Genomic DNA, 27,205 nt, shown 5'->3' with positions numbered 1-27,205 from the left:
GCGCGCTAAAAGCACTATCCGAATGTTATACAATCTGTTATACACAAACCCCAAGCTCTCAAACGCCCAGATGGGCACTGTCCCACAAAATAAAGTCATAGGGAAAAAAGAGGCCGAGTTTTAAAGGTTAAAAAAAGACAAATTAAGTATGTCATAGAAGAAAACACTGGAAGGAAAAAGCTTAAAAAAAAAAACCTTGATCTCAAAATCACCCTAATAACCCTCATCCTAAAGACATACTTTACACCCTACAGCACAAACCCAGGTCTGGTTCTCCACTTAACACCCATCCACAAGAACCAAACTTGTTAAATGACCTCAGATATCTGCAGAAACAGATGATGCCACGGAGATTCCACTGAGAAGACAAAACTTGCCTAGCCTGGGGATCTTAGATTTCAGTGGAGAACCCAAGACAAATTAGGTCAGGAATGGAGAAGAGACCTGGTGTGACGAGAGTCAGGTACGGGAGACACGTACGTAACTCGCCCCAGACCGCAGAGCAGAAGCGGGTGTGCACCAGTCCGGCCCGCAGGTTCTCCAGCCTGCGCTCCTGACCAGAGGTGCTGCTTCATGAACAGCTTCCAGACCCGTCTCACGCCACGCTCCAGAAGTGAGCAAAGACCGGAGGACTGAGAAAGGGAGCTAATCCTACAAAGGGGCTTTCAATCCCACAAACAGTCTCTAAAATGGGCGTGTTTCAGAGTCGCCCAGGTTCTCAATGTGCTCAGATCCTGAAGCCTGGGGGTGGGGAAGCAAGAACCCTCTCCCCTCATGAGCCCACAGGGATGCCCCAACATTCTACTGGGTTGGCCCAAAAGATCATTCAGGTTTCTCTGTAAGATGGGACCAAAAACCTGAACGAACTTTTGGCCAATGCAATACTTTTGACAGGCGGCTTGTATTGCACAGAGCACACGCTTCTGAATACACTGTTCTAAACGGTGCCTGTGAAAAACAGATCTGTTTTTAAAGCCTTACTGATGACATCAGAGCAACCCTGGAAACCACACACTAGAAAACACTACAATGTCAGTTTATGTCGTAACTCAGAAAGTAATCTTCCAGCCCACATATGGTTTTGAGTTGATTCCGAATGCAAACTTTAAAAAATAACACCACGTCCCAAGCTGTCCCTGGCCAGCTGGAACCCTCCATTCTGAAGCCTTCTGCGGCCCTGTCTCTATTATTCTGGATAACGGTCCAGAAGGATGTTTATACTAGCCAGCTCCACAGTTACTTTCCACCCCATAAATATAACTTCTCTTCTCAAGCAGTACTTGGGAAAGAGCAAAATTCAACCCTGGGATAAGCGGGGTGGAATACTATAAAAGCTCTATAAAGTATTTAAAAGGAAAAACTGGCATGCTTTGTGTGTACACAGGATCATTCACAGAACAAGGTCATACTAACCCACAATAACCCTTTCTCCTGGAGGTTCACTTGATAAAGAATCCGCCTACAATGCAGGAGACTGCCGGCAATACAGGAGACTCGGGTTAAATCCCTGGGTATGGAAGATCCCCTGGAGAAGGAAATGGCAACCCATTGCAGTTTTCTTGCCGGAGAAATTCCATAGACAGAGGAGCCTGATGGGCTACAGTCCATGGGATTGCAAGAATCGGACACAACCTCGCAACTAAACCACCACCAACAACCCACAATAAATAAGCCTATTTTAGGAAGGGAAACTATTCTAAATAATTTCAAGGAATGTTTTAATTTAATAATACAAACTCTTCTATTTTATTTTTTATTATTTGGGGGTGGGGAGGCCACATTGTGCAGTTTGTGGGACCTTAGATCCCTGGCCAGGGATCAAACCTGTGCCCCCCTGCAGTGAGAGCACAGAGTCCTAACCAGTGGACCATTGGAAAGTCCCAAAGAACGCCTTCTTGACAACATATTTTAACAGTTCCTTAATATAAAAAGAAAAGTGTCCCACCAACCTAAGAAGAAACCCAAGGCAAAATGCAAAAGACACTTCCTCAGATAATCTGTACAGAGAGTGTTCTTTTGACCACTTAACTAATTTCAGAATGTAGGGGTTCCCTCAAAAATCTCTCCAAGTATATTCCCAGAGAGTTACACTAACTGCCTGCGTGTATTGCTTTTGGAATCCTAATCAGTTCCGCCCACCCAAAGACTCAAAGTGAAATATTAAGAGATGTGAACAGCTGCAATTGGACACCACACCAAGAATAGCTTTCAGGAAACCAAGCTCCAGTTGGAAAACTACATTGAGTACTAACCCTTCTCAACTTGAGAGAACATACCATGGGAAATTCCCTTTAGGGAAGAGTGAAAATGCCCACAAAAGCTTTTTAAGTGACATTTATAAAATACATTTTCTGTCCTAGAAGTAAATGATTTGTAAAATTTGGGGACCATTTATACCCTGGGATTTTAAACTCATGTGTGTTTATCTGGAATTCCTGGGATGATGATGGTTTGCTAATGCCTGGTCAAACATTATCCTCCAAGGGAACATTCCCAGAGGGATTACAGCTCACTCACCATGAGGCCCAGGCCGCGGGATGCAGGTCTGAACTAAAACAGTAAGTTATCCGGAGCCCAGGTTCATTTTCCTTTCTACCCCACACCTCACCTTAAATTTCCAATCTGTGTGCAGAAATAAGGTGGGAGGCAGGGGGGGAAATACAGTCGAGTGAGGTAGAGGGAATCAGAGTTGGGTCCAAAAAACACAAACCACGAGATCTGAAAAGTGCCCACTGGCAGATACACACGACTGCCAGGAGGAAATGGCGAAAGAATCCAGGGAGAGAAGGAACTGCAGTCCAGTGCTGGGTACCAGAAAAGTCTCGGACGCGCCTGCCAACTTGCAAGGAAAGAAGAGCCCAGCTTGGCGTGAAAGTGGAAGCAACGACGCCCAGGTGGACAGGGAGCAGAACTAGCTAGGGAGAGAGAACTGACGTCCTAGGAGAGACCAGAGGGGCGTCCCAGGTGGCACTAGTGAAGAACCCGCCTGCCAGTGCAGGAGACGTAAGAGATGCTGGTGCAACCCCTGGGTCGAGAAGATCCCCTGGAGGAGGGCATGGCAACACACTCCAGTATCCTTGCCTGGAGAATCCCATGGACAGAGGAGTCCGGCAGGCTACAGTCCATGCAGTTGCAGAGTCGGACGTGACTGAAGTGAATTAGAACACACACACAAACACAGGAGAGATGAAAAGCAGCCATGGAGCACACCAATTTGACTGCATGAATGGAGGGAAAAGAAAAAGAAACCAATGAAAAAAGCCAGGAGGTATTCCAAACACAACCTCAGCGACGTGTACAGTTCACACCTGGATGGAATACAAAGAAAGCAGGATTCCACCTCCTCCTCGAGCAAAAAAGTTAATAGTGAGTGGGAACTAAGCTTCTGGGCCAGGCCTTTGCACATACTATTTCATTTAATCCTCACAATACCTTGATACTTGAGCACACAAATACTTTCACTGCTGCTGTGATCTGCTGAATTGTGTCCCCCAAAATGCATGTCAATGACTTAAATCCCGGTACCCCAGAAAGGGACTACTGTCTATTTGCAGATATGGGCTTTTAAAAGGATATTAAGTTAAAATAGGATCATCAGGGTGAGCCCTAACCCAACAGTATGCCTGGGGTTCTTAGACAACCGTCCCTAAGACATGCAGACAAAGAAGAGACTTGCAGACACAAGGAGAAGGCAGCCGGGCACGAGCCAAGGAGAGAGGACTCTGCAGACACTCTGACCCTGAACCTTCAGCCTCCAGACCTGGGAGAAAATAAACATACTTTTCTTTAGCCAGGCAGTCTATGGGGCGTAAACTAACACAACTGCTATCCAGAAAACGACAGTAGCGCTCAGAGAGGCTGAGTAACTGGGGAAGGTCACAGAGCAAACACCTGGCAAAGTTGGAATCTGAATCCAGCTCAAAACTCAGATCACTCTTGCAAGTTGGGCACTTCGCCTGGCATAAACAAGTGCTCCATAAATACTGGCTACTCTTTTTTTTTTTTTGAACTATACAGATGATTTACAATGTTGTATTAGTTTCAGGTATATAGCAAAGTGATTTCGTTATTCACATGTACAGTAAGTCCCCTACATATGAATGGGTTCCCATCTTAGAGCGTGTTCATTAGTCCAATTTGTTCTTAAGTCCGAAGTCAGCCTACGTACCCAACTAACACAATAGGATATGTAGTAAGGTACTATAATAGCTTTATAATACTTTTCACACAAATAATACATAAAAAACAAAAAATAAGGAAAACATTTTTGATATTACAGTACAGTATCTTGAAAAGAATCTGCCTGCAATGCAGGAAGACCCAGGTTTGATGCAAGAGACGCAGGTCAATCCCTGGGTCAGGAAGATCTCTTGGAGGAGGGCATGGCAACCCACTCCAGTATTCCTGCCTGGAGAACCTCTGTCTCTTGCCTGGGACAGACGAGCCTGGTGGGCTACAGTTCATGGGTTCACAGGAGAGTCACATACAACCTAGCAACTAAATAACAACCACAACAACTGCATCTGTGATTCTGTTGTTTGAACTTAAGCTCAAAACTGAGGGAGATGCCCCAACCACACGACTGATGAGATGACACAGGTGAGACTCAGCGCGTGAGGTGGACAGACAGGAGAGAGTTAGCATATGCTGCTGTGTGCCTCCACCTCCATGCGATCAAAGGTCACAGCTGCACCATAATTTCCCTGCTTTCTTCAGGACCATGTGATCTGGAATATGTGCACAAAAGACAGGATGACTTTTCAATACGCTTCATTTTAATCATTCTTAGTCCAAAGCTGTACTCCACAAACCATGGTCAGGGAAAGGCGGGAGGCACTTCAGGGTCCTCATTTCCTCATATTTTCTTACCTCAGAACAGTTCTTAATTCCAGCCACTGCTTTTTCTTAACCAGGATAACAAAGGAAGACAGGTTCCACCAGAGGCATCCATCCTGTGGTTTCTTATGTGAGCAAATGGGGCATTTCAACCAGGAGAAAAAAGTATCACAAACAGATTTTCAATTTTCAAACCATTAGAAGACAATAAATTTGTGACATGACAGCTAGGACTAAATACAATTTAATCTTTTGATGACTCAAAGAGGTTTCCACGGATCCTCGGGGTAATTATTATAAGTATTAATCATCACTACAGAAAAAACCTCAACTCAGGGAAATTCCAGGGTAACAGAGTGCCAGCTAACAGGGACTTTACATAGTAAAGAAAAGCTCTGTGGCTTGCATTTAAAAGAAAAGACTTGATGCATGGTTTGTTTTTAATGTTTGTCTCATGGTAGTCCATGGGGCCGCAAAGAGTCGGACATGACTGAGCAACTTTCATTTTCACTTTTATGATTAAAACAATACAGAATACGGATATATATAAAGACTTAGATCCATATAAAATGTATACTTAATTTTTAACTAGGGATTCACCTTAACTTTAAAATTACAAGCCATGATGGATAACTTTCATTTTTCCTTTCTTCCTCAAGCACATCTACTGTGTAGTTCCCCTGAAGACCAGAACTACTATCCTGGTGAGAAGATGCCTCATCACTGAAATAGATCAGTGGTACCTTAAGTTACTCTGCAGCTTCTGACAGCAATGATGGTATCACCACTGCATAATTTACTTTCCTGTATTTTTAAGTACTTAAGTACTGATACAATATTTAAATCAAAATGTTCAAAACACATAAAAGTTGACATCTCATTCTTATAGTTTCAACAGTTTCCATCACCCATTTCAACTCAAAAACAGCAAACATATGTTTGGAAAAAAAAAACAGAAAACTTGGCAGAGAAGATTCCTGGAATGAACACTTTCATAATGAGAATATGCTCAAGTTTCTTCTTCCTGAGAAAACTCAGTAAGCAAAATTCATTACATCCAAACCTGGAAAGGCTTTTTCTTAACTAGGGAGACTGCTGTGATAGGAATCCACGGTAGGTCACTGACACGTCTGTACACTGATGTTAAAACAGAGGACCACCTTTAGGATTATTTGGCCACAGGTTCACAATGTTTCCAGACACCGAAAACCATCAAGAAGTGTTTGACAATACAAGAAGGCAAAATACATACTGCCACGCTCCTCTCTATATAACCCGCTCAGCCTGAAATCAGGCTGGCAACAGTTGGGAGCAATAGTCGCGTGGGCAGGGGGCAGGCGGTTAGGAGGGGTTTGAAGGCGAGAGTGCCTGCAGAGCAAAAAGACACCACCCAGAGGAAAACTGCATGCAGAAAGCGACTTCCACCAAAACTGCGGGCCTCTCAGGGGCAGGAGCCATATCCTACCCTTTCCTGAATATCCAGCAGCTCAATTACAGATGCTTATCCAGTGTTTGATAATGTGATCTAATCCATTAGATGTTTGAAAATCATCCTGAAATAGTTAATAAATAAACTATTAAGAAGGCATAATCTGGGACTTCCCTGTTGATCCAGGGGTCAATAATCCGCCTTCCAATGCAGGGGTCGCATGGGTTCAACCTCTGGTCAGGAAACTAAGATTCCGCATGCCATAGTGCGACCAAGTCTGAAAGCCACAGTCGTGGAGTCCATGCACCACCCAGAAAGAGCCCACATGACACAACTAAGACCCTGCACAGCCAAACGTCAAAAAACGGCAGCAATAAAAATAAATAATCCATTAATCACGCTGTACTTTTCATGCCCTAAGACTTACACCATTCAGGGGGTAGGAGTCATACCCCAGTATATTCATAAATAATACACTTTATGATTCGATCATCATTTATCTCGGCTCCTTCATAAATCAAATACTCTAATTTATTGGTCTTATTATTTAAGACCAGTTCTCTTGAGCATTCAAATATGTTATTCTCCGGTCCCCTAACCCCATTATGACTGCTTTCAAATTTGCAATTCATGCTGAGGGAAGACAAGACCCCAGTTGAGCAGAAGCCACAGGTTAGAAGAAGAAAACAGTCAAGATTTTCATTTTATCTTTAACATGATTCTTGATACAGCTCTTCTTTTTAAAGTAGTGATAGACAGATCTCAGTCATCTCACAACGTTACTCAAAATTCTGACACTAGATTTGCAGAGAGACGAAGTTATCATCCAGAGTGTCTACATAATTCCTTCCATGTAGGGTTAAAAAACAAATGCAGCTCACACAACATTAAGGCTTCATGTGTATTTCATGCAGTCAACTTTAATTAGAATAAGTTAAATTAATATTCTGCAATATTTATCTTTCAGAAGTTAGACAGGTTTGAGAAGAGAGGTCCTAGCTAAATAAAGTTAAGAATCAAAAAGCTTAAACCACACTAAACAGGCTTCTTTACTGCCAGACTTCCTTTAATGTAAGCACACGTACTATGTATTCCCAAGACAGGACAGAATGCGTCATGAGTTACAGAACGATGTTTACTTCAGATGCTGGTTTCAAGCAGCTTCTTTCTATCAGCACTAGCATTCCCCCATCCCAACCCTGAAAACACACTGGGAATTGCTGGATTAGTTCCTATCGCGTGTGTTACTTCAAAAGGTCTAACAAAAGACATGCCCATCCCTCTGCAGCTTGTCAGTGAAAATGGATGTGGCATAAGTCACACACACACACCCGCCCCCCATGTTCTGACGTGTACTTAATTATAGTACTAAAATATGGAAACATTTGTTAAATAGTTATTGAATTACTCATAGATCATGATGAATTATGGCTAAATAATCAAAGAAAAGAAAATGATTGGGAGAGCTGTACCTCTTCACTCCCCTAAGACGTAACTGACATCACAGTTACTCCGCAGTCTATTCCAAGCCTTACCTTGGAGTCTATGAGACCTTCAGGGGTTATGAACTAATTTCAGAACATTTAAAAGTCCTAAAATGATAAGCAAGATTACATGTCTCCATGCGTTTTTGCACAAAGGCAGCTTTTGCTCTTATTAGCTATTCAAAGGATTCATGGCCCTAAATATATTTTTAAAACACTCCCAATAGGCCAGCAGTCTTCTAGCTTCCTTCTAGTCATATTGTATTGTATTGACACAACTGTGTGTGTCAAGATCCTCAAACCACTGTGAAATGTCCTGAGTAAAGCATTTCCAATGAGCCATGACCATGACATTAGAACTGGTGCACAAACAGAAGTCACAGTTGCTATTCTTCTCTCTGGTCTGACGGACTGGGGTCTGATGAGTCTGCAGGAATTAATACATAAATATGCTACCAACAAAGCATTCCAGCATGCTTTCAGAAAACAACTTAAGAGTGCTTCAGCATATCTGCTGTACAAAAGGCACTTAATAAATGCTTGGTGAAGGACTTCCTTGGTGGTATAGTGGTTAAGACTCCATACTTCCAATGCTGGGGGTGTGGGTTTGATTCCTGGTCAGAGAACCAAGAGCCTACATGCCACATGGCATGGCCAAAACTTCTTTAAAAAATTAAAAAATACTCCCATTAAAAACTTTTTTTAAAAATGCTTGCTGAATTAATTTATTTCAAATTTAGAGAGTTCTAGCTCAAGTGTCACCATTTTATGACCTCCTTGGAGCTAATGTGAAATAAGACCATACTTTCCAAGTCACCTCCCATATAACCACTACTTCCTTGTGTCAAGGACACCTATCCTCTGGGCATATTTACCCGCCTGGCTTCCTCAGGCCAGGCCCTCCAAACTCAAGTCTCCCCAAGCCTAACAATGTAAAACCTAAGCTTCCGAAAATAGCGCTGAAGGCCCTCTACCTTCCCAACCTCATCTCACATGACTCCTCCACCGAAACCAACTCTCTCAATGACCCAAACATAACTTCTGTTCTCCCACCCACTCTTCTGGATTCTACACATTACTCAGACACTTGTTCATGCCCCAATTTTCATGAAACCTGTCCAACCCCATTCAGTGCCCAGTGATCTCATAACCCAATAGTCTACACCTACCAGAGGGTTTCTCAAACAGAGAAGACCCAGGACAGAATTTGAATGAAGACCAGGAAACTGCATTCTCAGTGTTTCTGATTCCCTAAATGTCAAGAACCACTTTCGATATAAGGCTTCCATTCATGACCCATCCCAGTTATTCTCAACCCTAGAATCATCTCGGGGCCTCTCAAAAATGCCCAGCCTACATTCCAAAACAAGTTGAATACAATCGCTCAATCTTCTTTTTTTCTTTAAGGCATCAGTATTATTTTTAAGTTTTCCATTTGATTCTAATGCAGTGAAGGTTGAAAGCCACTGTTCTATAATCTTATACATCCTTATTATGGATCTTCTTTTATATATGGATCTTTTTTATATAATATCACTGACTGCTTAACTCTAATTTTACTCTCTTTGTGCCTGTGTCCTGTCAAGGTTTATTGTTAAAAGTTATTGTTATTCTTTAGCATTCCTAGGGAATGCAACAGAGAATAGGTGAGTAGCACAGATCTATTCTTTGATTAGTAACAATACCCTCTATTCCCCACCCTAGTTCACTTAATGAAGAAATGAAAAAATCATTCATCTTTGGTGCTGTCTCACCAACCTCACTGACATTCTTTTTCCATTTTCATTGGAAGGACTGATGCTAAAGCTGAAACTCCAATACTTAGGCCACCTGATGCAAAGAGCTGACCCATTGGAAAAGACCCTGATGCTGGGAAAGACTGAAGGCAGGAGGAGAAGGGGACGACAGAGGATGAGGTGGTTGGATGCCATCACCAACTCAATGGATATGAGTCTTAGCAAGTTCCAGGAGTTGGTGATCGACAGGAAGCCTGGCATGCTGCAGTCCATGGGGTCACAGAAAGTCGGACATGAATGAGCAACTGAACTGACACCCTTATCAGGTTATCATTCTGCTTCAGTTGAAGCAAACACATATAATATAAAAATATTATATAATACATACTATACTATATAAAATATTATGTTATATATTAAAATATTATATTCTATATAATAAAATGTATCAATTCGGAGGGGGGATCCTTCATAATGTACACATATATCAAATCATTGTGTTGCACACTTTCAACATCTTACAAATTTATTTGTCAATTACAGTTGACCCTTGAACAGCATGGGGAGTTTGGGGTGCCAACCCCCAAGCAGTTAAAACCTTCATGTAACTTTAGTCAGCTCTCCACACAGGTGACTCTGCATCCCCAAATTCAGAACCAGTCACAGACCATTCAGTAATATAGTAAATATTAGAAAAAAATCTGTGTATAACTGGATTCATGCAGTCAGACTGGTTGCTCAATATTATCTACCTCAATGAAGCTGAAAAAGAAAAAATACCACTGCTAAAAAGTGTAATTTGTTACAAGATAATTGCATGAATTGGTATCATTTTCTATTTCAAAAGGAATGAATTTCTCAAAGGGGAGAATCTGGCAGTTTCCCAACTAGGCATCAGCATGAAAATCAGAGTCAAGAGAATGGACCCAAGAAAAGATGCTGCTGCTCAAATGACTGAAGCAAATGCAACTTACAAGTGAACTCACTCAGCTTTTTTCCTTCTGTCCTAGGAAACTGCTTAAAATCACCTTAAAATCAGCACTAATCAGCACAAACTGTTAGTGAGAGTCCAATATTACGTTAGGCGAACTAATCCACACATCCTAAGTGGACCAATTTCCCAATTCATGCTACTTGCTCTTATATGCTCCAGAAATCCATGCAATTCCATTTTATAGTGGCTTAATTAAAAAGTCTGATGCAATGACTAACCCCCCCCCCACCCACCCAAAGTGTTCCTTCCATTCATGAAAGACTGCTGCTTCTCCGATGAAGAGGTGGAATAAATCCAAACACCAAGTTTTCAATCAGAGAGGAACTACTAGGTCATACTGCAGATTCATGTGGTTTGAATTAAATGCTATTGCCCCACCCACCCCAGCCACATACATGAAACTCATCTGAGGTCAGTGAAGAAACTACTTATTAAAAGGGAAAACCCAAGAGAAGGTTTAAACTGTGCTGAACGAACTTAACTCCAGGATACTGGGAAGAGGAAAGCCTGAAGTGTCAAATGCTCTGCCTCTCAGACACAGTCACCCACAGGCAGCTCTCTTCCAGCTCTCAGTTCAGGGTTCTTAACTCTACACCCAGCCTTTTGTTCCAATCCACATAGTTTCCACAAGCCAGGCAAGAACGGCCAGCTCTCAAGCCCCGGCAGCCCCGCCCAGCGCCCACACAGCTGCAGGCTCGCCCCTCCGCCCAGAGGACATCCACAGAGCCCCCTCCAACCGGAGGGCAGGGAACCAGCCACCAAGGAGAAATCTTTCACCTAGTTCTGGGCTGCCAGCTAATGAACAGGCCCTCAGAGAGTCAAGTCAGCAAATGAACATATCTTTTTCTCAAAAGACTGTTTGAAGTTATTTGTCATGAAAGGGACAGGGCAGGGAACTTCCAGGGGAGAATTTGGGGAAATAAGAAAGCCTTACCAGGAACCCAGTCTGAAAAAAGAAATCCAACAAGTGGATTACAGAACAGGAGGAGGGACTGTTCAAAGAAGAGGAGACTTCCCTAGAGGTCCACTGGTTAAGGCTCTGCGCTCCTAATGCAGGGGACCCTGGGTTCAATCCCTGGTCAGTACTCTTGCCTGGAAAATTCCACGGACAGCAGAGTCTGGCGGGCTACAGTCTATGGGGTAGCAAAGTCAGATACGACTGAGCACTCATAGAACTAGATCCCACACACCGCAAGTAAGACCTGGCACAGTCAAATAAATAAGCATTTTTTAAAAAGAGAAAAAATGGGAGGAGTCCAAATGTACATAGACCAGCAACACAGGACCTCTGGGTTTCTCAGACAGAGTGAGCCCCTTGGGCCAATTACAGACTTAGGGGACAGACTTTATGTTGAAGGACTATCCCAAGCACCACGTGAGCTGGATTCTACACCTGACCCTGCCAAGTGGAAGCCTTGTAAATTCAGACAAGCTGTGAAGCCTCTAGATCTCCATTCCACTGTCTGTAAAACATCTCTGCTGACTGGACAAAATCTGGAACCTGACATACTGACCTTCTTGAGTTCTGAAAATCACAGGAGTTAATAAGCATGTGACCTAAACCTTCTGCATGAGGTCAGCCTCGAGAAACATCAGGTGTGGGTCCTGCTGTCATCTTCCCAAACTGGAAAGGAACGTCAGCTTGAACACTGGGAAGCAGCAAGGGACAGAGGCAGGACCATGAGACTTGACGTCAGTTAGAGCTGGGCTCCCAACAGAAAAGTCATTACGCAGGTGCAACTCTTCAGCCCCAGAAATGCACTGGGCTCCATGGATGCTTACTATTAGCATAAAATACACAATGGCTTACAAAGATTTGCTTTGAAAAAAAGCAGAAGACAATTTTTATACTGATTACAATGTTTATGTTGAGATGATAATACTTTGAATGTGCTAGATTAATGAAATCTATACATTTCACCTGTTTCGTTTCAATTTTTAATTACGTTACTAACAAAATGTAAATTATATGCATGGCTTGCTTTGTGTGTGGAGTCCACAAGCGGTGATCATCTGTGATCAGTGATCAGCTGTGATCGACTCTTTCCGACCCCAGGGACTGTAGCCCACCAGGCTCCTTCGTCCATAGGATTTTCCAGGCAAGAATACTGGAGTGGGTTGCCACGCCCTCCTCCAGGGATATTCCTGACCCAGGGATGGAACCTGTGTCTCTTTCATCTCCCGCACTGGCAGGCAGATTCTTTACCACTGAGCCACCTGGTAAGCCTCATGGGTGGCTTACATTACATCTTCACTAGACAGCAATGAGCTAAACTTTGATTCACCAATCTGCTCTGCCAGTTACCTACTTGGCGCAATTATTTCACCTCTGAGCTGAAATTTTTATGGGAATAAAATAAAGATAGTCGCTCTCAAGCAAGTTCTTAGCACAAATTAATAAACTGATTGCTCATAATTCATTCATTCAGCAAATATCTGAATCCTTATGGTATTCTAGATATTTTAAGATAAAAAACTATCTAAAGTGGGACTTAGACATGGGACCTTTTGAAGGAGGTCGCAATTATCTTCATTACCTCCAACAGGTTGGCCTCAGGTCAAACAGGGAAGGAACACAGCCCTGCCCATCAACAGAAAATTGGATTAAAGATTTACTGAGCATGGCCCCGCCCACCAGAACAAGACCCAGTTTCCCCCACAGTCAGTCTCTCCCATCAGGAAGCTTCCATAAGCTTCTTATCCTTATCCATCAGAGAGCCAAGAGAATGAAAATCACAATCACAGAAAACTAATCAAACTGATCACACGGACCACAGCCTTGTCTAACTCAATGAAACTATGAGCCATGTCATGTAGGGCCACCCAAGACGGACAGGTCATGGTAGAGAGTTCTGACAAAATGTGGTCCACTGGAGAGGGAAATGGCAAAATACTTCAGTATTCTTGCCTTGAGAATCCCATGAACAGTATGAAAAGGCAAAAAGATAGGACACTGAAAGATTAACTCGCCAGGTCAGTATATGCCCAATACGCTACTGGAGATCAGTGGAGAAATAACTCCAGAAAGAATGAAGAGACAGAACCAAAGCAAAAACAACACCCAGTTGTGGATGTGACTGGTGATAGAACTAAAGCCCAAAGCTGTAAACAGCAACACTTCATAGGAACCTGGAATGTTAGGTCCATGAATCAAGGCAAAATGGAAGCGGTCAAACAGGAGATGGCAAGAGTGAACATCAACATTTTAAAAGACAGAGAACTGAAATGGACAGGAATCAGTGAATTTAACTCAGATGACCATAGTATCTACTACTGTGGGCAAGAACAGAAAGCAAAGAACTAAAGAGCCTCTTGATGAAAGTGAAAGAGGAGAGTGAAAAACATGGCTTAAAGCTCAACATTCAGAAAACTAAGATCATGGCATCTGGTCCCATCATTTCATGGTAAATAGATGGGGAAACAGTGGAAACAGTGACAGACTATCTTTTGGGGCTCCAAAATCACTGCAGATGTTGACTGCAGCCAAGAAATTAAAAGACACTTGCTCCTTGGAAGAAAAGTTATGACCAACCTAGACAGCATATTAAAAAGCAGAGACATTACTTTGACAACAAAAATCCATCTAGTCAAAACTATGGTTTTTCCAGTAGTCATGTATGGATGTGAGAGTTGAATCATAAAGAAAGCTAAGCACCAAAAAATTGATGCATTTGAACTGTGGTGTTGGAGAAGACTCTTGAGAGTCCCTTGGACTGCAAGGAGATCCAACCAGTCCATCCTAAAGGAAACCAGCTCTGAATATTCATTGGAAGGACTGATGATGAAGCTGAAACTCCAATACTCTGGCCACCCAATGCGAAGAACTGGCTCATCTGAAAAGACCCTGATGCTTGGAAAGATTGAATGTGGGAGGAGAAGGGGATGAAGGAGGATGAGATGGTTGGATGGCATCACTGATTCAATGGACATGAATTTGGGTAAACTCCAGGAGTTGGTGATGGACAGGGAGGCCCAGTGTGCTGCAGTTCATGGGGTCGCAAAGAGTCGGACACGACTGAGGGACTGGACTGAACTGTGGTCAAGAATCCCTTAGAAGAAATGGAGTGGCCATCATAGTCCACAAGAGTTCGAAATGCAGTATTTGGATGCAATCTCAAAACAACAGAATGATCTCTGTTCGTTTGCAAGGCAAGCCATGCATTATTACAGTAATCCAAGTCTATGCCCCATCCAGTAATATTGAAGAAGCTGAAGTTGAACGGTTCTATGAAGACCTACAAGACCTTCTAGAACTAACTCCCTAAAAAGATATCCTTTTCATTATAGGGAACTGGAATGCAAAAGTAGGAAGTCAAGAGATACCTGGAGTGACAGGTAAATTTTGCCTTAGAGTACAAAACAAAGCAGGTCAAAGGCTAATGGTTTTACCAAGAGAACTCGCTGGTCATAGCACACACCCTCGTCCAAAAACACAAGAGAAGGCTCTACACATGGACCTCACCAGATGGTCAACACCGAAATCAGACTGATTATATTCTTTGCAGCCAAAGATGGAGAAGCTCTATAGAGTCAGCAAAAACAAGTCCTGGAGCTGACTGTGGCTCAGATCATGAACGCCTTATTGCCAAATTCAGACTGAAGTTGAAGAAAGTAGGGGAAACCACTAGACCATTCAGGTATGACCTAAATTAAACCCCTTACGATTATACAGTGGAACTGACAAATAGATTCACGGGACTACATCTGATAGACAGAGTGCTTGAAGAACTATGGACGGAGGCTCATGACATTGTACAGGAGGCAGTGATCAAGAACATTCCCAAGAAAAAAAAATGAAAAAAGGCAAAATGGTTGTCTGAGGAGGCCTTACAAATAGCTGAGAAAGGAAGAGAATCAAAAGGCAAAGGAGAAAAGGAAAGATATACCCACTTGAATGCAGAGTTCCAAAGAACAGCAAGAAGAGACAAGAAAGCCTTCCTCAGCAATCAATGTGAAGAAATAGAGGAAAACAACAGAATGGGAAAGATTAGAGATGTCTTCAAGAAAACTAGAGATACCAAGGGAACATTTCCTGAAAATATGGGCACAATAAAGGACAGAAATGGTAGGGATCTAACAGAAGCAGAAGATATTAAGAACAGCAGGTGGCAAGAATACAAAGAACTATACAAAAAAGATCTTCATGACCCAAATAATCACAATGGTGTGATCACTGGACTAGAGCCAGACATCCTAGAATGTGAAGTAAAGTGGGCCTTAGAAAGCATCACTATGAACAACGCTAGCGGAGGTGATGGAATTCCAGTTGAGCTATTTCAAATCCTAAAAGATGATGCTGTGAAAGTGCTGCACTCAATATGCCAGCAAATCTGGAAAACTCAGCAGTGGCCACAGGACCAGAAAAGGTCAGTTTTCATTCCAAAGAAAGGCAATGCCAAAGAATGCTCAAACTACCACACAAATGCACTCATCTCACACGCTAGCAAAGTAATGCTCAAAATTCTCCAAGCCAGGCTTCAACAGTACATGAACAGTGAACTTCCAGATGTTAAAGTTGGATTTAGAGAAGTTACAGGAGCCAGAGATCAAATTGCAAACATCCGCTGGATCATCAAAAAGCAAGAGAGTTCCAGAAAAACATTTTCTTCTGCTTTATTGACTAAACCAAAGCCTTTGACTGTGTGGATCACAACAAACTCTGGAAAATTCTGAAAGAGATGAGAATACCAGACCACCTGACCTGTCTCCTGAGAAATTTGTATGCAGGTCAAGAAGCAACAGTTAGAACTAGACATGGAACAACAGACTGGGTCCAAGTTGGGAAAGGAGTACATCAAGGCTGTATACTGTCACCCTGCTTATTTAACTTATATGCAGAGTACATCATGAGAAATGCTGGGCTGGAAGAAGCACAAGCTGGAATCAAGTTGCCGGGAGAAATATCAACAACCTCAGATATGCAGATGACACCACCCTTATGGCAGAAAGTGAAGAAGAACTAAAGAGCCTCTTGATGAAAGAGGAGAGTGAAAATTTGGCTTAAAACATTCAGAAAACTAAGATCATGGCATCCAGTCCCATCACTTCATGGCAAATAGATGGAGAAATAATGGAAACAGTGAGACTTTATTTTCTTGGACTCCAAAATCACTGCAGATGGTGACTGCAGCTAAGAAATTAAAAGACGCTTGCTCACTGGAAGAAAAGCTGTGACCAACCTAGACAGCATATTAAAAAGCAGAGACATTATTTTGCCAACAAAAGTCCATCTAGTCAAAGATATGGTTTTTCCAGTAGTCATGTATGGATGTGAGAGCTGGACTATAATGAGGGGAGCATGGAAGAATTGATACCTTTGAACTGTGGTGTTGGAAAAGACTCTTGAGAGTCCCTTGGACTGCAAGTAGATCCAACCAGTCCATCCCAAAGGAAACCAGTCCTGAATATTCATTAGAAGGACCAATGCTGAAGCTGAAACTCCAATACTTTGGCCCCTTGATGTGAAGAACTGACTCATTTGAAAAGACCCTGATGCTGGGAAAGATTGAAGACAGGAGAAGAGGTTGACAGAGGATGAGATGGTTGGATGGCATCACCAATTCGATGGACATGAGTTTGAGCAAGCTCCAGGAGTTGGTGGCAGGCAGGGAAGCCTGGCGTGCTGCAGTCCATGGAGTTGCAAGCAGTCGGACACGACTGAGGGACTGAACCGAACTGAACCAAGACAAAAATCCCTGCCTCCATAAAGCTTACATTCTGAGAAAAACAAACATTAAAATAGAAATGTCAAGGGCTTCCCTGGTGGCTCAGAGGTAAAGAATCCGCCTCCCACTGCAGAAGACATGGGTTCAAACCCTGGTCCAGGAAGATCCCACCTGCCACAACTACTGAAACGCAAGCACCCTGGAGCCTGTGCTACACAAGAGAAAGTACCGAGATGAGAAGCCCGTCACCACAGTGAAGAGTCGCTCTGCTCACTGCACCTAGAGAAAAGCTGCACACAGCAACAACGATGCAGCACAACCCACGACAAAAAAATAAATAAATCATACAATTAACAGTGGTTTTTAAAAAAAGACTTTCCAGGTTACATTAAAAAAAAAAAAAAAAAGAAATGTAAAAACCCACAGAAAGTGCTAAGTACTATGGTACATAACAGTCAGCAAGAGGGAGGAAGAAAGAATAGGGAAAGTCAGAGGCCTCATTAGAACAGCATGGCAGTAGGCAAGCATGATACCCGTCATCAGCATCAAAAAATATTAAGCCAAGGAATACAGGGCTTCTTTTCAGGGCGATGAACATTTTCTAAAACTGGCGTGGTGATGGTTGCACAACTCTGTGAGCATAGAAACTGAACACTGAATTGTACCCTTTTTTTTTTTAGTATTCATTTATTTACTTATTGGCCAAGCTGCACAGCATGTGGGATCTTCAGTTCCCCAGTCAGGGATTGAAACTGTGACCCTGTGATAGAAGGGTGGAGTCCAAATCACTGGACCACCAGGGAAGCCCCTGAATTGTAGACTTTAAATGAGTGAATCATATGGAGTGTGAATTATGTCTCAGTAAAGCTGTTAAAAAATACCCTCCCCCCCCCAAAAAAAAGATAGGTCAAAGATTTATTCATATGTAACTGCACCACACTCTGTATAGTGTGAGAAGGAAAACAGCTCCCTCTGATAAAGAAATGATTACAAAACACCAAGCGAGCTCTGGCCCACAGACTAGGTTTGTACTTGCACGGTGCGTGCCCCGAGCCAGCCCGCTCCTCCTCTCCCAGGCCCAGGTGGGGCAGGCAGTCTTGGGCAAACCTGTTCTATACGACAGCTTTCAACTGGCCAGACAGGGATTGGCACCTGATCTAAGAGCAGCCAATCAAAAGGCTGGCCACACAGACACATGAAAAGATGCTCAACATCACTAATTATTAGCAAAATCAACTCAAAACTACAATGAGGTATCACCTTATACTGGTCAGAATGGCCATCATTAAAAACTCTACAAATAACAAATCCTAGAGAGGGTGTGTAGAAAAGGGAACCCTTCTACACTATTCAAAGGAATGTAAATCGGTGCAGCCGCTATGGGAAATAGGATGGAGGTTCCCAGAATACTAAAAATAGAATTATTGTATGATCAGGCACTCCTACTCCTGGGCATATATCCAGACCAAACTCTTAATTCAAAAAGATACACGCATCCCTATGTTCATAACAGCACTATCCTCAAAAGCCAAGACTTGAAAACTACCTAATTCAAATCTGCTGAAATGTCCATCAACAGAGGAATAGGTAAAGAAGATGTGGTACACACATACAAGGGAATACTCAGTCATAACAAAAATTAAACAATGCCATTTGCAGCAACATGTATGCAACCAGAGATTATCATACTAAGTGAAGTGAATCAGAAAGAGAAAAGCAAATACCATATATGTCACTTATATGTGGAATCTAAAATGACACAAGTGAACCTATCTATGAACCAAATTAGAGATAGCGAACAGACTTGTCATTGCACACTGGGGAAGGGTGAAATGGGAGCTTGGGGTTGGCAGATTTAAGCTGTTATATACACAATGGATCCCCTCTTCATAGATCACTGCCTTGTTGTAGCAAAGGGGCTTGCTTAACTCAGGGAAGCCATGAGCCATGCCACGCAGGGCCACCCAAGACAGACGGGTCCTAGTGGAGATTTCTGACAAAATGTGACCCACTGGAGGAGCAAAGGCAAACACCCCAGTATACTTGCTGTGAGAACCTCGTGAACTGTATAAAAGGACAAAAAGATATGATATCAAAAGATGAGTTCCCCAGGTCAGACGGTGTCCAACACGCTACTGGGGAAGAGCAGAGGATGACTTCTAACAGCCCCAGAAAGAAAGCAGCAGCTGGACCAAAGCAGAAACGATGCTCAGTTATGGATGTGTCTAGTGACGGAAGTAAAATCTGATGCAAAGAACAGTATTGCACAGGAACCCGGAATGTTAGGTCCATGAATCAAGGTAAATTGCACCTGGGAAAGCAGGAGATGGTAAGAAGAGACACCAACATCTCAGGAATCAGGGAACTAAAGTGGACAGGAATGGGTGAATTTAATTCAGATGACCATTATATCTACTACTGTGGGCAAGAATCCCATAGAAGAAATGGAATAGTCCTCATAATCAACAAGAGTCCGAAATGTAGTATTCAGGTGCAACCTCAAAAATGACAGGATGATCTTGGTGTGTTTCCAAGGCAAGCCATTCAACGTCACAGCAATTCAAGTCTATGCCCCTACCATGCATGTCAAAGAAGCTAAAGTTGATCAGTTCTACAAAAACCCAGGAGACCTGTTAGAAATAACACCAAAAACAGATGTTCTATTCGTCATTGGGGACTGGAATGCAAAAAGCAGGAAGTCAAGAGATACCTGGAGTTAATAGGCAAGTCTGGCCTTGGAAAACAAAATGAAGCAGGGTAAAGGCTAACTGAATTCTGCCAAGAGAATGCACTGGTCATAGCAAACACCCTTTTTCAACAACACAAAGGATGACTTTACACATGGACACCACCCAACGGTCAATACCGAAATCAAACTGATGACATTCTTTGTAGCCGAAGATGGAGAAGCTGTATGGAGAAGCTGTATACAGTCAGCAAAAACAAGACCTGGAGCTGATCATCAGCTCCTCATGGCAAAATTCAGGCTTAAACTAAAGACAGTGGGGAAAACCACTAGGCCAGTCAGGTATGACTTAAATCAAATCCCCTATGAATACGCAAAGAGGTAATGAATAGATTCAAAGGATTATATCGAGTAAACAGTGTGCCTGAAGAAGTAAGGATGGAAGTCTGTAATATTGTACAGGAGGCAGTGAACGAAATCACCCCAAATGAAAAAGAAAAGGAAGAAGGCAAAGCGGTCACCTGAGGAGGCTTTACAAACTGCTGAAGAAGAGAAGAGAAGCAAAAAGCAAGGGAGAAAGGGAAAGGTATATCAACTAAACGCAGATTTTCAAAGAACAGCACGGACAGACAAGAAGGCCTTGTTCAGCGAGCAGTGCGTAAAACTAAAGAAAACAACACAAGGGGGGAAGGCTAGAGGTCTCTTCAGGAAAACTGGAAATATCAAGGGAACATTTCACTCAAAGATGAGCACAATAAAGGACAGAAATGGCAGAGATCTAGTAGACGCTAAAGGGATCAAGAAGAGATGGAAAGAATACACGAAGAACTGTACTAAAAAGATCTTAATGAACTGGATTACTACAATGGTGTGGTCAGTCACCCAGAACCAGACCTTCTGGAGTGTGACGTCAAGTGGGTCTAAGGTAGCACTGCTATTAACAAAATTAATGGATGCCATGGAATTCCAGTAGAGCTATTTAAAACCCCAAAGGATGATGCCATCAAGGTGTTACATTCAATATGTCCGCAAATTTGGAAGACCCAGCAATGGTCACAGGACTGGAAAAGTCAATCCTTATACCAATTCCCAAGAACAGTAGTACTGAAGAATTTGCTAACCATTAGACAATTGCATTCATCTCCCATGCTAGTAAGGTCACACTTAAAGTCTTGCATGGGAGGCTTGAGCGTTATGTGAACCAAGAACTTCCAGATGTCCAAGGTGGGTTTAGAAAAGGCAGAGGAACCAAAGATCAAATTGCCAACATTTGCTGGATCATAAAGAAAGCAAGGAAATTCCAGGAAAACATCTACCTCTGTTTCATCGACTAAGTTAAAGCCTTTGTGTGGATCATAACAAACTGTGGAAAACTCTTAAAGAGACAGGAATGTCAGACCATCTTACCTGTCTTCTGTGAAACCTGTATGCAGGTCAAGAAGCAACAGTTAGAACCCTGTATGGAACAACTGATTCATTCAAGATTAAGAAAGGACTACGACAGGGCTGTCTGCTGTCACCCTTTTTGTTTAACCTAAATGCTGAGCACATCATGAGAAACGCTGGGCTGGATGAGTTACAAGCTAAGATCAAGATAGGTGGGAGAAATATCAACAGCCTAAGATTTGCTGATGATACCACTTAAATGGCAGAAAGCGAAAAGGAACTAAAGAGCCTCTTGATGAGGGTTAAGAAGGATAGTAAAAGAGCCAGCTTAAAACTTAATATTAAAAAACTAAGATCGATGCATCCAGCCCCATTACTGCATGGCAAATAGAAGGTGAAAAAGTGGAAGTAGTGACAGATTTCCTCTTCTTGGGCTCTGAAATCACCAAGGATGGTGACTGCAGCCATGAAATCAGAAGACGATTGATCTTGGCAGGAGAGCTATGACAAACCTGGACAGTGTGTTGGAAAGCAGAGACATTACTCTGCTGACCAAGGTCGGTATAGTCAAGGCTCTGGTCTTCCCAGTGGTCATGTACAGTTGTGAAAGGCAAAGTGCCAAAGAATCTTTGCCTTCGAAGTGTGGTGCTGGAGGAGACTCCTGAAAGTCCCTTGGACAGCAAGGAGATCAAACCAGTCAATCTTAAGGGAAATCAACCCAGAATACTCTTTGGAAGAATTGATGCTGAAGATGAAGCTCCAGTATTTTGGTCATCTGATGCGAACAGCTGACTCATTGGCAAAGTCCCTGATGCTGGGAAAGAGTGAGGGCAGAAGGAGAAGAGAACATCAGAGGATGAGATGGCTGGATGGCATCACTGATGCAACAGACATGAACCGAGGCAAACTTCAGAAGATGGTGAGGGACAGAGGCCCGGCATGCTGCAGTCCATGGCGTCGCAGAGTCAGACACAACTGGGCAACTGGACAACAATATACAGAATGGATAAACAACAAGGTCCTACTGTATAGCACACAGAACTACATTCAATATCCTATGATAAACCATACCGGAAAACAGTATTTTTTTTTAAATGTTTATATGTGTAACTGAATCACTTTGCTGTATACCTGAAACTAACAGAACACTGTATATCAATTATACTTCAATTTTAAAAAGAAAGAAAAAAAATTTTTAATTGGAATATAACTGCTTTACAACATGGTGTTGGTTTCTGACAAACATCAACATGAATTAGCCATGAGCACACACACGTTCTCTCCCTCTTGAACCTCCCACCCATCTAGTTGTCACAGGGCACCGGTGAGCTGCCTGCATCATCCTGGCCGTCCATTTTACATATGGTAAAATATATGGTCCAATACTATGCTCCCAATTCGTCCCACCATCTCCTTCCCCACTGTGTCCACATGTCTGTTCTCTATGTCTGCATCTCCCTTGCTGCCTTGCAAATACGTTCATCACTACCACCCTTCTAGATGCAATATATATGCATTTAAAAAACAGATTGTTTTAAAAAGACATAATATAAACCAAGTACAAAATACAAACAGTCACAGAGGCTAACTGACCATATACTACACATACACCCACACACAGCCCTATCTTCTTTAGTGACAGTCTAGGTTCTAAAGGAGACAGAGAAAAAATATCACCTGTTCTATAATAAGGGCAAGAGAACCACACAAGAGGGCGGTCTCTTTCTCCTTTGTCTATATGAGCAAAAGGAGAGCTACTCCTACAATATTTTACCAGCAGCTTACCAAGGAAAAGGCCAGTGATGTCACTGTTTGCAAAAAGAGCCCTCTCTCTCCTGGATAACATGATCCTGGGGCCTCTTCCTACAACCAGAGCCCCTGCCCGCTGAGACCAGAGGCCATGACCCTGTTTGACGCTAGTCTCAACGCTAAGCTGTCACCATGTACAAAGCAGCCAGAGGAATGGAATGCATCCTAATTTTCTAGGAGAAATCAAATGGAAAGTGATGCCAAGAACACAGAACATCCAGACCAAGTTTATCACAAGAGTTCACTACATAAAAAAGAAAAAATTAGTAAGAAAAAATATGACATTGTGCTCTACTTAAAATAACAAGGACTTCTAATATCACAGCTCAGTAATACAACTGCTTGTATTTTATCATTACTGCTTGGGAACGTTTTAAAGCTATCACTTTGAACGGATTTTAACATTCCTTCAGGGACCTTGTTCTGTTAAATCTAACAAAAGAATGTACAACTGGACTGTGTAGCAAAATCACTATTTTTATTTGTGTTTTTCCCTTTTATTTAACTTGATGTGAAACAAATGAAATATTAACACCCTATTTCACTCGTGTGCAACAGTGAACATTTACCCATGCTACTTATCTCTGTACAGAGACAGGCTAAAGAATAACTTGTATACAATATACAACATGCAGCATATTAAATATAAACAGCTATTAAGGAATGACAATAGAAAGTCAGCCAAAAGAAATAAAGCGCTAACCACACTCTGAGCTTTTCTTTCCATCCGGAGGCAGTTTGGAACCTTGAATGCTGTCCCAAACTGTGCCCTAACTCCTTCTAGACCTGTCTTCATACTCTGAAGATTTACCAGCTCAACTCAGGCCAAAACAACTTTCTAACTCTCACCACCTGGAGAGGTCTGATTTTGACTGTGTTCATCAGAGGTAAAGAATCCTGGCAGGAATCTCTGGAGGAGCTGAGATGGGAGATGGTGACATTTGGTTACAGAAAGCCATTTCCACCTTCATCTGTGGCTCAGGAACAGGCCTGCCATCAGGATTCTCATCTTCTGGCCTGTGTCTTCATCCTGATATCCTGATATCATCCAACCTCTGAACCTCAAAGGCTTCTGATATGCAAGGAGCCAGACAGAAATCTACTCAGCAAGTATGAATCCAAAACGTCAGAGCCAGATATAGCTCCCAACACTAGTTGGGGACCAAAATCAGATACTGCCTTCAAGGGGCTCACCATCTACTGGACCTGGAACAGGAGCAAGGTGAGTGACAGGACATCTTTAGGAATGTCTAGGCTTTATTAGAGCCGGTCACAGCAGCTGAATGGAAGCCCCAAGCACAAAACAATGTCAGTGTTACATCATCTCTGTCAAACTCATTAATTTCTCTACTTCAACTTCAAAGGAGGTGTCAAGAGGAAGGGCTCTCACTCACAGGAATAATTCAGTGGTGGAAGGTTGAGGATTCCTTTTAAAGGTCTTTATGAACCTCAGATTAAAAACAGCATATATCACTGGACTAGGCTTAACACAGAATCACGGTTTCCTTTGGGACTAAGGTAGTTCACGCACTCCTATAGATCAGAGAATTGGGATCTGTATCCTTTATCTCAATAGAAGGAGACGTAAGTATAATTAATATTTGCAAAATACTTGATAGTGATAGTCAGGTCAGGAGCTTTTATGAGACCCTGAGAGATGAGATGGCAAACCCACTCCAGTATTCTTGCCTGGAAAATTCCATGGACATGGGAAACTGGTGGGCTGCAGTAGATGGGGTCACAAAGAGAGATGAGAGGCTTTACTCCAAACCTCCTTTGAAGTAGGAACCATACTGGGATGCCATAACCATCCTTCTGATCTTGTATTTTCTCCCCTCCAGATTTAATTTTTTTTTAATTTATTTGGCTGCTCCGGGTCTTAGCTGCAGCATGTAGGGTCTAGCTCCCCAAACATGGATCGAACCCGGACCCTCTGCATGGGGAGCACGGAGTCTTAGCCACTGGACCACCAGGGAGGCACCCTGATCTAAATTTTTGATGAACATGAATACAAGGTGAGCATCATGGAAGTAATTTGTTTCCAAAGGGGGATTTCCTCATTATTTGTTCACTAATACTGCAAATATGCAGAGAAGAAAAATGAGCTCAGTGGAGACTCAACACTACAAATGAGCTTCATGAAACCAATAGTCTATCCGAATGGGCACGTGGGTCGTGTTTCCTCGTCCGTAGAGGAAGAGGACTGAGCACTCCTTCCCACTCCACGAGAGTCAGGAGAGCAGGATTCGCACTCCAGCATTCTATAGGGAAACTGAGATTTACTAAACCCAAAATCAGACAAACCCTGAAACTCTTAAAACCAATTACAATGTCTTCATCAACATTGTCTCCGACTTTGCCATCTGGCTTCTGAGCAGCAAGTCCTCCCCAGTGAACCAGGAGAACATTTATTTCAGGGTAAACATGCAGAACACCATCACCAAAAAGAATGAAAATGCATCTAGAAAGAAAGGGAACAGCTATTTATGAAGAAAATTAAATAGCAGTATAGTTTGGGAGCGTAAGATAAGCAGCAAATTTTAACAAGGGTCCAAACTGGCATTGACAGCAAAGCATTCATTTCACAAAACAAGTGAAGTATTTTCCTTTAAGGAGAGAAGTGCTTTGGCGATCATCGATAAGACATGGAAGCTGAAAATGGCAACATCAGTCTGTCAGCACCATTCAAACCCAGTGCGCCCTTTGGATCATGAACAATGGCATTACTCTCTAGATTCTGCTTTGGCTAAAAAGCAAACAATAGCAAAATCCTTTTCATTTTGTGCAATACAAATAGAATCGCACAGCCACTATTTCAGCTCATCTGAAAATGACTTCCTTTCCTGTGACTTTAAATAGCTTAAAGGAAGCTTTTATCACCTTCATGGGAAATTTTTAAATTTCCTAAAGTGTGATTTGCAGACATAACCCCCTCCCCCAAGGCTTTACAGAAGATAACACCACAAATAAGGCTTGTGAAATACGAACTATACCAATGGCAATAATGTTTGCTCTTCCAGAAAACTACAGGTCTCAGAGACTGTGTGAAACCGGAGGAGGCCACAATGGCTTTCCAGGGTAGGGCCCTGGGGAAAGAAACACATCCAAACCCAGGTTCCTACACGGCAAAATAATATGTACTGTAAGGGTAACCAACAAACAGGACTGTGGTGAGAAGTAAATGGTAATTAACGTAAAGGTCTGTCCCCTTACACTGGGTTAAAAAATACATTTTAAAACGTCACTGGCTGCTGCCACTACTACAACCACCACCACTATTATTATCATGATTTCTAGGAAACATTAACTTTGTGTTAGTACATCTCAGATGTTTACCAAGAGCTAAACTTATAAGTAGATTATAAGGAAAATGAAAATAAAATCTAACACTTCTAATTTGAGAGACTGTAGTAATCTACCCATTGCTATTTTAAACTGAAGATATTTTATATGCACCTTCATTTAACCAACTAAGATACACAAAGGGCTTCCCGGGTGGATCAGTGGTAAAAAAAAATCCGCCTGCCAAGCAAGAGACACAAGTTCAATCCCTGGGTCAGGAAGATCCTCTGGAGAAGGAAATGGCAACCCACTCCAGTATTCTTCCCTGGAAAATCCCGTGGACACAGGAGCCTGTTAGGCTATGGTTCATGGGGTAGCAAGAAGTCGGACACAGGTGGGCAACTAAACAGCTGCAGCAAGGGATAAAAATGGATTATCACACGTTATTTACAGCAGCCAAGACAGGGAAGCAACCAAAATGTCCATCGACAGATATGAATGGATAAAGATGCAGCACATTTACACTACAGAATATCACTCAGATGTTAAAAAATAAAGAATGCCATTTGCACCAGCATGGATGAACCTAGAGATTATCATGTAAATGACGCCAAACTGAGAAAGACAAATATATCACTTATACATGGAACCAAAAAAAACAAAAAGACACAAATGAATTTATTTACAAAACAGAAATAGACTTACAAACACAGAAAACAAAGCTATGGTTACCAAAGAAGGGGATGACATAAATTAGCAGCATGGGATTAATAGATACTATTATACATAAAATGGAAAACCAGCAAAGGTTTACTGTATAGCACAGGGGACTATATTCAATATCCTGTAATAAACCATCATGGAAAAGAATCTGATATAATCGAATCACTTCGCTGTA

General features: G+C 42.3%; 1 protein-coding gene across 2 annotated transcripts in view; it reads right to left on the bottom strand.

Annotated features, from left to right (window-relative positions):
* The window catches only part of ARHGAP10 (Rho GTPase activating protein 10), a 358,558-nt gene that overhangs the window by 311,163 nt on the left and 20,190 nt on the right, over positions 1-27,205 (bottom strand). The window lies entirely within an intron of this gene.

This window comes from Cervus elaphus, chromosome 5 (assembly GCF_910594005.1).
Source record: "Cervus elaphus chromosome 5, mCerEla1.1, whole genome shotgun sequence".
Taxonomy (NCBI): domain Eukaryota; kingdom Metazoa; phylum Chordata; class Mammalia; order Artiodactyla; family Cervidae; genus Cervus; species Cervus elaphus.
The sequence above is the reverse complement of the archived record's forward strand: the minus strand, read 5'-3'. Positions and strand labels throughout refer to the sequence as shown.